The 12,075-nt window shown below is 38.9% G+C and overlaps 1 long non-coding RNA gene across 1 annotated transcript; it reads left to right on the top strand.

Annotated features, from left to right (window-relative positions):
* The first annotated feature begins 2,859 nt into the window (after nt 1-2,859).
* LOC120606109 (uncharacterized) lies at nt 2,860-9,554 on the top strand. Its single transcript, XR_005653832.1, has 4 exons — nt 2,860-3,453; nt 4,248-4,381; nt 7,127-7,230; nt 9,013-9,554. It is a non-coding gene; the product is annotated as an uncharacterized LOC120606109 (long non-coding RNA).
* Nucleotides 9,555-12,075: the final 2,521 nt, after the last annotated feature.

Genomic DNA, 12,075 nt, shown 5'->3' on the forward strand with positions numbered 1-12,075 from the left:
TGCCCAGCACTAAATTAAAATTTAGCATTGACCTCAAAAAGCACAGCCTTCTAGGGAGATAGACAATCACACAGATACATTACAGATAAAGGTAGTTAAAGATGTGAATGTGTTCTCACCAATGTATCATTTCATGAATGTTTCAATAAACTAGTCCTATGAACACAGTCATATGAAAACACCAAGTCGAGCTGTGAACTTGTCTTGGAAATAAAGAAGTCTTTACATAAGGGAGGTCATCTAAGTAGGTTTTGTTTATTTAAAATAATAATTTTTTATTCTAACAAAGTAATACATGTATATAGTCTGGTATGTAAATCAGCCCAGCCCTGCTCTCTCTCCCCTAGAATCCCACTCCTTACAGACAATGAATTCCAGCACTTTTCAGGTTTAGTTCTATTACCAATATATTTTTAAATAATATGCTTATGATGCTCGTTCTGTTTTGTTCAAAGTTAGGTATTGTGTATTGACTCATGTCTGTGAAAATGCAGACTTGGCTTTCCTATTGCCCGACCTCTACTGCCCGTCTCCTGTCTCTTTGATTGGATGTTGGTTTTGTTGCTGTCTGTCTTAGTGAAGGCATTGGTCAAGGGTCTCTTGACCTTGGCAAATTGTTCCTGTTTCAAGCTTCCTGGAACAGTGTGCATGGAAAGACTAAGGCTGTGGCTGGAGGCATCCCTCTGTGGGAATCAGGCAGGTATCTTGAGATTTTACCGGGGAGATCACAAATGTAAGTATTTTTACAATTTTTTCTTTTGAGTCGGTCAATTTTCCTAAAGAAGAATCCTACAATCTCTTGCCTGGGATGTACAGATCTGGATGCCGGCTTTCTCAGAGCCGAGTTGGGCAAGCAGCCGGAAGTTTCATGTTTGAGTACATAGACGCCCCCTAATCCCTGTGTTCAGAGACTTCTGCCGTGAGCTCTGCCTGCTCTTTCCAACTCCAGAGTTCCTCAGACTCAGCCTCTTCAGTATTAAACCTCCAGGCTTCTGATGAAGAAGTGTATTCACCTGGCTGTGTGGAAAGGGTGAAAAAATCCATGGATTAATGGCTTCTTGTACATTCGGCAAATCCTGTTTTCAGCTCTTCCCATGCCACCCTCCTAGGCCATCCTCCCAGGCATCCAGCCCCTAGTTCCTGAGTCCTCTTGATCCTGTGATGAAATTCACTTTGTTGCTTGCACCCCCACACATACCTTTTGTGGTTTGCTAAGTTGGGCATCATGCATATGCTTTCCACACCCCAGTTTCGTCAAAATACTTTATTACCTGTCTTCTTCTCTTCTTTTTGCCCTTGTAGTTTTGTGCATCTTTATTTTTTAAAATCCTCTTTATATCCTTTTACTAGATTTTCATGAGGCACCAGAGAAGAATGCATCTTTAGTCAGCCCCTTTTACTTAGAGTTGTAAGTTACACTTTGAAGGATAATTTAAGGGTGAAAGCATGGGGGAATGGAAAAGGCATTTTAGGTCAAGGAAACTGAAAGTCTAAAAACAGATTTCTGAAAGGATCTGGCATCGTGTTTGGGAAATGAGGATTACAGTTTGGCTGAAGTATAGGGTATAACAGACAGGGAAGAACTAAGGGAAGTAGACAAGGCCCCTGTGATAGATTGGATATAAAAATGGCCCAAATTATTTCCCTCCCTCGATGTACATGTCTTACAATGTAACTTTGCACCTTCTTCCATCAAGAGGAGAGTCTGTTCTCCAACCTCTGGAATCTAGGCTGCCCTCGTGATGGTGCTGGTCAATAGAACGTGGCAGAAGTGGTGATAATACAGTTCTGACTAGGCTGCAAGAGGCCTTGCATCTTCCACTTGCTGTTTTGGAAACCGCCCAGGTGCCATGAGAACAGGCTCAGCTAGCCTGCTGGAGGATGAGAGATGTGTGACCCAGTCTTCTTCCTTTCCTCAGCTGATAGCCAGTCAATCCCCAGAAATAGCCATTTAGCTGAATTACAACTGACCACACACATACTGGGTGCTGGGACCACAGTGTGAATCAGACACAAGGGGCTCAATCTCAAGGAATAGAATGGATGGTGCTGTAGGAATTAGGTACCTCAAATCAGGAGCTGCAGGCTTTAGGACCGTGAATACATCCTTCATTAGGATCTTCTCCTCCTTCTTATTCTCTCCTTTTCCCCATACCAAAAAGAAAATGAGTTGAGAATGTCAGAGCCATTCTGTGTTCTCCAAAAGGAAATGCAATGCAAGTCACATGTAATTTAAAATTTTCTAGCAGTCCCATTTTTGAAAAGTAAAAAGAAGCAGTTAAATTGAATAATATGTTTCAGTTAACCCTGTATATCCAAAATGTTATTCTTTCATAACAATTCGAAAATTTGAAATTAAATTTAAAAAATTATAGAGACATTTTACATTCTTTTTTTCTCTTTTTTTTTTTATACACACTCGTCTTCAAATTATAGCATATCTATTAAGTTTTCAGCACACCTCATTTCAGACCAGCCACTTTTCAGGTCCTCACCAGCCACCTTTGGCTAGCGGCTGCCATGTTGGAGAGAGTGCTCCTCTGGATTTGCCTCAGAGAACAGACTATTAAGCAATGGGGCCAGTCTCTCATTCCCTGTGCCTCGCTTCTGGCACCCCACCCCAACTAGTCCTGGACAGAGGCCTCCTGGACGCCTGCTCTGATTCTGTTTTCAGGGAGGCTGCATCTTCTCTCCTGTCAGTGGTTGATTGGCCACAGGGAGACCTTAGCCTGCCTCAGGTTCCGGCTCCCAGTAGGCCTCCTCTCCTTACGGTGAAACATGACCGCTGGCCAAGCCAGGCCCGCAGGCACACCTCAGAGCAAGCCTCCTGTTTGCAGCTCTCATGAATTGCTCTTTCTTTTCCAGGGCTTACAGAAACCATTTCCTTGACTCTTTTTACTCCCACTGCAGCATTAGTATGACCTGCGGAGGGAGCTACACAAGGCTTCCTTTGTTTCTCAGCTTGGAGTTGTACAATGTACCTGCTTTAGATAAAAGTCTTTACCTTGAAAAGCCACATTTTTGTCCCTTCTCTTCCTTCCCCATTTTTACAGAGCCAACAATCAAGCCTTCACTTTCACCATTTAACCTTATAAAATATGAGCAGGTTTCGACTTTGGCAATGGATTTTAGAGTTTCCCAGCTCGCTGCCTGGAGTTTGGCTTTCTGAGAGGAAGGCTAAGAACTGGGCATTGGTTCTGAAAGCTCCAGAAATGCCTTTATGATGCCCCTTGATAATTCGGTGACTCTATGTGTCATCTTCTATTTCTCAGGGGAAGTGAGAAATAAGAAAGGGGGTTTAATAAAACGACTGTGCAGCAGGTAGTTCAAAGAGGATTGGGAAGCCTGGGCGTAAGTGGAGGGACTCAAATGCTATCCCTGAGGATCATAGCCGCTCGTGTTTGTGCATTGGAAAATCAAGCCATCCACCTCACCTCACCCTCCCTGCTTCAGGTAACTTGCTCCCAAGAAGATGTGTATAATGTGGGCCTTCAGGTCACTGGTAACTTTGTTCTCTTATTTTAAACCCCAAAATCTTACATTTGCAGCACAGCAGGGCAGTTGGAAACCCTATCGAAGATTTTCTGACATCGTCTTAGGTACACCTTTAAAAAACACTGAAAACAAAGCAGCTCTGTAGAAGATATAGACACGATAATAAGCTTTCAGAGGCTTATTACAAGGTTCCTGGACACAGGATACTTTTAATGTAGGCGATTGGAACAATAAAAAGATAGAAGCAACCCAAATGTCCATTGATGGATGAATGGATAAACAAACAAAATATGGTATATACACACAATGGAATATTATTCAGCCTTAAAAAGAAAGGAAATTCTGACACATGCTACAACACGGATGAACTTTTAAGGACATTATGCTAAGTAAAATAAGCCAGTCAGAAAAAGACAAATACTGTATTATTCCACTTATATGAGATACTAAGGTAGTCAAGTTCACAGATACAGAACACAGAACGGTGATTACTAGGGATCGGGAGAAGAGAGGAATGGAGAGTTGTTGTTCAATGGATATAGAGTTTCAGTTTTGCAAAATGAAGAGTTCGAAAGATTGCATAACAGTGCGAATGTACTTAACACTACTGAACTGCAGATGGCAGGTTTTAATGTGGAACTTTTACTTTTTGGGGGAGGGGAGTCTTGGAATTACTGAACCCACTTTTCCTCTGAAGGGAATGATGTTTGTTACTCTTTTCCTTCTCTCCCTCCCTATTTGATTCACTCCAGACTCAACCCACTTCAGAAGTTTGCCATTGAGAAACTGCAGTTCAACTCAGTTTGCACCTTTTTATTGTAAATAGTGCTACTTTGAACATGGAAGTACAAATATCTCTTTAAGATACTGCTTTCAATTCTTTGGGGTATGTACCCAAAAGTGGGATTGCTGGGTCACATGTTAATTCCATGTTTAATATTTTGAGGAATCTTCATACTGCTTTTCACAGTGATTGTACCATTTTACCACCCTACCAACAGTGCACAAGGGTTCTAATTTTTCCACATCCTTGCCAATACTTGTTATTTTCTATATTTTTGATGGCAGCCATCCTAATCTGTGTTTGAGGTGGTATCTCATTGTGGTTTTGATTTAAATTTCTCTAATGATTAGTGTTGTTGAGCTTTTTGTATATCTTTTTTATAGACATGTCTGTTTAAGTCTTTTGCTCATTTTCAATCAGGTTGTGCCAGTGGCCTGTTTGTGGAAATGAAGTTTTATTGAAACAGCCCCTTACCCATCCATTTACATATTGTCTATGGCTGTTTTCTACCCTACGACAGCAAAGGCCATATATATTTTTTAAAACTTGTTTGTTCATAGTACAATCTGATCATGCCACTCCTTTGCTTAAAAACTCGCATCTTTTCTTTGCCTTCTGAAGTCTTGCATAATGGGCTCAACTAAAATTCATCCTTCCTTACAGATTTAAACACTTCAAACTGAACACAGTTCTCCTCATGCTTTTTAATATATTTAATATTTATTTGTATTAAATTCATACATAGTCATAGTTTTTATAATGAAAAAATCCTACTTTATAAGGTTTATTTTGAAAAACAGTAACCTCTGCCTGTCCTCCTTCCCAGAGCAGCCGTTTTCAACTTTGTTAGCTGTTTCTTTTGGGTTTGCCTGCATATTTCTAAATAACTAACTGTCTTGTTTTGATTCTTTTAGAAAACATTCTTACCTTTATTTTTGCCCTCTTCTTTCTTCCTGACTCATACACATATATGTACTTTCCCTTCCACATCCTTTCACTGTAATTATATCATGAGTTTGATAGAAATATGTTTAGACTTCGCTTTAATATAACTAAGTGAATATTTTCTCACAACTGAGTCATTCTGTACGTTATGATTACATTTTCTTTCTTGAACAACTTTTTATTTTCCCTGGAGTTAATAATTGCAATGATCTTTAAACTGTTTACTTTTCTATATACCAATCAGTGATTCATTCCTAAGCTCATTGCCAGAAGTTAAAATTTTCTCTTGATATATTCACACATGTCAGGTAATCCATCTGTTTTATTTATGTTCTTCAATTTCATCTGCCCAAATCCTTCTGTCTCCTCATGTGATTTTTCAGTTTGGAGGCAATAGAGATGAGGTTAAGCTAAGGCATTCAGAAACAAAATACATACATCGCTTTGGCATTTGGAGAGAAGAGAAAACACTTATCGCCAGATGTAATCTCTACTTATTTTATTTTAAAAGTAGCTGGAAGGCACTTGTAAACTATAGCCTTTTCCATCAACATACGATGGGATGATGATGATGCTGGTGATGATGATGTTGGCTGTACCAAAGTAATGAACAAACGTTTCCTAAGTATATATACACTCTGATCTTGCAAAGCACAGAGAGAAGTCACAGAACAAGAACAACAGGCAGTGATTGTTCCTTTTCTGTGGAGCTACACATGACACTCTGAGGAGCTAAACAGATTTTCAGTGGAACGTAGACACACATGAAGTATACTTGTAATAATAGCTTATATTTCTCCAGTGCTTACTGTGCTGAGTGTTGTGCCTGCATTGTCTCACTTCATCGAGACTGAACTATTAAGACTCCCATTTTACAGAGGAAAAAACTCTGTTAGCTTAACCAACATTACACAACTAATATTTATGGGACTCAGGAGTTGAACTCAGGAAGTCTGACTCTAGAGCCCCACACCTTCCTCTGTGCTGTGCTGCGCCTGATCTTAGAAATGATTTACAAGGTGTGGTTCCAACCGACAGAGTACCAAATGATTGAAGTGAATACCAAGGTGTGTGCAAGAACAGTGTGCCAGCTACGTTGCAAGCATTGGACCACTGGGATCTTTTTATGTTCACCTCAGTGTCCCAGGATTGCCTTGCGCATATTTGCTGAATTTAATTGAGTAGAACACACCATTTCCACAAATATGTCAGCATATGTTCTCTCTGTGAAGGGAGAAAGGACACACCTTTCTTTAGCAATACCTGTAGAATTCTGAAAAATCAGAACTAGCTTTTTTCCTCTGGTCTCACCTCTAGACTTAACACTTTGTGTTCTAGATTATTAAACCTTGTCATTCCCTCACCCTCCCATGTCTTTGGCACCTCTGTGCTTTTGTTAACGCTGTTCCGCTGCCATGAAGTCCCTTCCTTCTCATTCTTTCTAGAAAACACCTTTTCACCCTTACGAAGGTTTTAGATATCACCTCCTCGAGGGACTCTTTCCATGACCTTCCCGGAAGATTCCCTTCTCCGTGTTTTACAAGGACACAGTTTATCTTGCCTCCAATATAGCATGTTCCTGTGTTCTCTACACCAGTATCTAGCACAGTGCTCAGTCACTGACGGTATTTAGTAAAAGTTTCTTTAATTAATGAACAAATGAATAAATGGGTGGGGTTTTTTTGTTTAATTTTTTAATTCTCATTAACTTTCAATACATCTATCATATTTTTTCCCAAGTACATATCAAATATCGACCTAAGCTCTATGTGCTCAGAGTCGAGAAAGAATTGCAACTTTTCTCCTGAATCTCCTGTGCAAGCTGTTGGTTATTTTCATTTATGCTTTGATCTTGATACACTGTTGTAACACATTAATAATAAACATGATGTCTTCAAAAAGGCATAAAACTGCAGATCAACATCCAACAACTTTGAATACCAGGGCATAGAAGCGCCTGTTGAAAAAAATACCCATAAGGACACCACCAGTGATAAGGAGTTGCAGTAAGTATATTAAAATGAAATGACCACTGGTAGTGTTTATATCTTATGAAGCTCTCCCGTGTTGGCAGGGCACAGATATTTGTTAGTATCAATACTTTATCACATCCCCATTATTTTGCTTGAGTATTTCCATAGAGTAGTGTATGGTCTAACTTTAGCTCCAGTGCTTCCCAACTATACCCTTGCCCTCTCCCCCGTCACCTATTTTCACAGGTAGAGGGTTGATTGTAGCTGGCCTCAGAAGCCACTCCTGAATGTGAATCCCTAATGTTTCATATGACGTAGGTAAGTCAGATCTCATGACTTTGGAGGAAAACATCTAGTGGATTTTCATAGTTGGTAGAATAAAATCCCAGCTCCTTCCAATGGTTCACAAGTTCTAAGTGGTCTGACTCAGCTTGGGTGGATGTTTTTAAGTAAACTTTCTCCATGGACCAAGAACCTTTCAGATTCTCCAAAACCACTTTCTCTGAATAAGAAAGTTTTTCAAAACTGTTTTTTCCATGGCTATCTTCTCCTATCTTTATTTTTTTGTTGTTGTTATTTAATAAAAATATTGCATAATGTAAAGTAACTGACCCTTAATTTCTAACTGACTATTTTTATTATACCCAACTGAGTGCAAATATTCCATTTCATTACTTTGTTATTTTTTCAATATTCAATATACATATTACTCATAAAAATGTGACTTCCTGCTTTATTTCCAGTGTAACACATGAAGGTTCCATAAAATCTACCAGAGAAAATGAAATGTAGCTCAGACAGGAGATTTTATCTATTCCTGTGGCTCCCCACTGTCGACTCATATCATGTAATTCTACTTAGCACTTCTGGGCCCATTTCCTTCAAAGTACTTTCCAAGCATTACCTAAGTGATGTAGTATATATGAGTGGATGGGACGCCAGGAACTTGAGCCGTAAACGTAGAACCGTTAAATACAGTTCTAAGGAAATTAGATTTTGGAGTTGGAAGAGCACTATGGTTCTGACACTAACTCTCTGTCTCAGTTCAAATGACCAAACCTCTACCTCCCCTCCAACGTCTCTGTTATGAGGACAAGGGGGATATTGTATTAAATGGACGGGCGACTGAGAAGTGGTGTTCCAAAGCTTATGAAAAGCTATAATCCCCAATGGGCAGCCACATTAAAAGACTTTTTTTTTCTCAAGATGTCAGAAAAAGAACTGCCATCACTTCATAATCAAGACATAGTATACTATAAACTGAAAAAGCCAGTAAGGGTTCAAGAGCAACCATTATTTTAAATTATGGCAATAGCTATTTATTGTCTGCTGTATGCTAAGTGTTTTGCATGCAGTACCTTTAATTCTCTTCACAAAACTTAGAACAAAGTAATGATTCTATAAAATCGAGGAGTTTTGCCCTGTCCTGTCTCTATGATCCCTTTTAACTTCAATCCAGAAGATTCTCTAATGTAAAAAGGACACCTTTTAGAAAATGCTACTGTGTGGAGATGGCCAGAGGCTAAATAAAGAATTGCGCTCACTGAATGAAGTTTTTCAGAGTTTTTCCATCTCATAGAAAAGTCTGGAAGGTTCAAATTAACGAAGTTGTGATCATTGGGGAGCAGGACCAGAGGATACCGAAAGAAGGGTAGCTTTCAGTTAAAATATTTTATAGACTTCTGCATCACATATGGTTTTTTAACAATAAGCATGTAGTTGATTTAGGAATTTCGAAATGTTATAATGGGAAAAATTGTATAAAGATCTTTTATAATCCAGGTCCTATTGTCACATGTTGTTTCTCCCTCCCAGACTGGTGTCATCTGCATTCCAGTAGCAATCCTTCAGTTCCAGCCACAAACGGGAGCATGAGGTCGCTGTATCTACAGCATCTAGCAACTGCACGGGACCTAGTGACCACTCAGTCATGAATTAAATGACTTCTCTACAGGAATCTTAAAATTTCTGTTTTCCTTTAATGACCATAGAAAAAGTGAAAAATTCTAGTCATCTTGAGACTGATGTGGTATATTGGTGTGCGCGTGATTGTGTTAGTGTTTAAGATTGTGCTTGTGACAAATGGTTAGTGAGAAAAGAAAACTAGGCACCTAAATATGTAATGATGTGCATGTGCTGAGCTGAGGCCATCAGCACTGCACCAGGCTATAGAATGATGATCGCACAGACGTCACCAGGCCCTTCCAATATTGCCATGTGGAGCTTGAAAGCACCTGTCCCTCGCCAGCAAGACCATGTGAGGTAAACCAGTAATTTCATGTCAGCCAGAGAACATCATCTGTCACATTAATGTGTTTGTTTCACTTTTTGCAGAGTTTGCGTTTTATTTTTAACTCCTAGCTTTGTAGTTATATGAAAACCAAAAGAAACATTTAACCTTGTTTGTGCCTATATTTAAGTCATATTATAATAAAAACAATTTAAGTCAAACAGAGGGTCTGTCAAAATTTTTTTTAAAAAAGGAATTACATTGAGGAAATACAATTTCAAATAGTTATTGAAAATATTAAGCCAAACAAAATGAAAGACAGGGCCCTGTGACATGTATCTTGAATTATTAATCCACAACTGGTGTATATTTGTTCAATCAGATAGAATTACACATAATAGAACTATTGCTCATGCCGTGCAGTGCCCTTACGCACAGACTATAATCACTGACTTCATCTACTGTTTATCGAAATCAAGACGCACAATGTCTTGAGCCACCTCCTCACCTATCAGATATTTAAATTTAATATTTAAAGAATGGTAATATCATTATTGTCGGGCTGTTGGTTTATTCATCTTTTGTTGATTTATTTATTTAGTTTTGTTTGTTCATTCACTCGGTTGTTTAATTAATATTTACCGTGTGATATATTATACATTATGCCGGGCACTGAGCTCTTATTGCTGCTAGTAGGTGAGAGTATATACTGCAATTGTAGCAGTATGAATCTATAGCTTAAAACGTTCTTATCTTTTACTGAATAATACATCTTTTAAAAATTTATCCCGTATCAATAATCAGGTAAGTGTGCACAAAAGTAGTTGAAAGGATATTTAGCACAACATCTGTGGAAGATCTCAAATCAGCCAAAAAGTCTTTCGTCCCTCTTAGTACACCTCCTCTAAAGTGACACAGCAGATTCTCCCATCACAAGTGGTGAGGACTATTTCTCCCTCCCTTGAAACTGGGCTGGATGTATGAGTGGGATTGGCCTATGAGACATTAATGAATGTGTGGGAAGCAGAGGTTTGGAAAGCACTTGTGCCTGAGTCCACTGTGTGACGAAGCCCAGCCTAGCCCACTGCAGGATGAGAGACCGTGTGGAGAGAGGCCCCAGTCATTTCAGCTGTGCCAGCTCTCAAAGTTTCCTCAAAAAAAATGTGAGCTTTAAAAATTGGTTTTTATCTTAAGCTGTGAAGTCTTAGGTGGTTTGTTACACAGTGAAAGCTAATCGATACTGCATTATTTGTAATTACGAAAAACAATCTACATATATGTCCAACGGGAGACTGGTTAAATGAAATCTCATTCATTCATGCAATGCCAAATGAGACTACAAGTAAGAATGATGATCTCAATATATTCTTGGTGTGCTGTTAAGTGGAGAGGAAATTCTAAGACAGTATGTAAAATATCTCTTTTTGTTCAGAAGACAAAACCCTAAACAAACCCTGAATAAGTGTGGTAGATTCTACTCTAGTGGTTATATCTCACGATTTTTAAAAATTTTCGCTTATCTCTATCGTCTCATTCGTCTATTTGGATTAAGAGAAATAATAAAAAGCCATTGTCTGTGTGTATGCCCTGCTCCCCAGTACTGTGCTCTTTCCTTTTCTCTCCTCACCTCTGCTTTGTGAAATACTCTTAGCGTCTCTGCTCTTGGGTTGTTCCTTTTCCACGTCTCTCTCCTTTTCTGCTTTCCTCCTTGTGGTCTTTGGCCTCCATGAAACATTCATTATAATTTTTGCTTTGCTTCTGTCACAGCACCTTTCTTCTCTACTCGGGTTCCCATGCAGGATCTGTGTTTGTGCATGACACTCGAGAGCACTTGGCTACAGACATACTTTTGTCTACTTGGTAAGTAAAGTAATGTGAGAAGACCAGGGATGGAACGAGTGCTACCAAGTGCACAAGGATAGCACTGATATGGGTGATGGAAAATGGCAAAATTAGTGGATGGGGAAGATGCTTTCAGGCTCAGTGTCAAAAAAGAATGCAATGTTTACACTTTGCACTGCCCACTCTCCCAAATACCTGTTAGTAATTATCTTATGGCTTTGACCAAGGAGCTAAATATCTTCTTCAGTGTGTGTGTGTGTGTGTGTGTGTGTGTTAATTCTGACTAATCTTGAGGTAGGCAGACAGCGCCTTTTTACTGATGAAAATATTGAGTACCAAAATGACTAAGTGATATGTCTTAGGGTGAAAGAAAATCTAGTGTTAAACCTGATCATCTGATTACTACCACTGGTTTATGTACTTTAAGCTTCTACAAGTAGATGCTCTGAAAGGAATACTATGGCAAAACTTCTGGATATTTCTACGAGTAACTGACAGTCATTAAAAATTTTAAAAACCAATGAATGCAAAAGTAACAATTAATGGACTTAGGGAAAATAACAATAGGATTTGTCTCTACGTAGCAGTCTCCCTCTCTCTGTATTCATCTTTCCCTATGTATATATCATGGAAACAAACATTAAAAAGTGAGTTTACACAGGTAAAGGCACTGTGCTTATGATACATATGGGTGCAGTTTCGGAGACTTTGTATCAGCTTTTCCAAATACTCAATCAAAATGCTATGTTGCATTGTAATTATGCGGTTTTGTGAGCTTGAGGATAGTTTTTTACTTTTTTAATTGG

The sequence above is a fragment of the Pteropus medius genome, unplaced genomic scaffold, assembly GCF_902729225.1.
Source record: "Pteropus medius unplaced genomic scaffold, Ma_sr-lr_union100, whole genome shotgun sequence".
Classification (NCBI taxonomy): Eukaryota; Metazoa; Chordata; class Mammalia; order Chiroptera; family Pteropodidae; genus Pteropus; species Pteropus medius.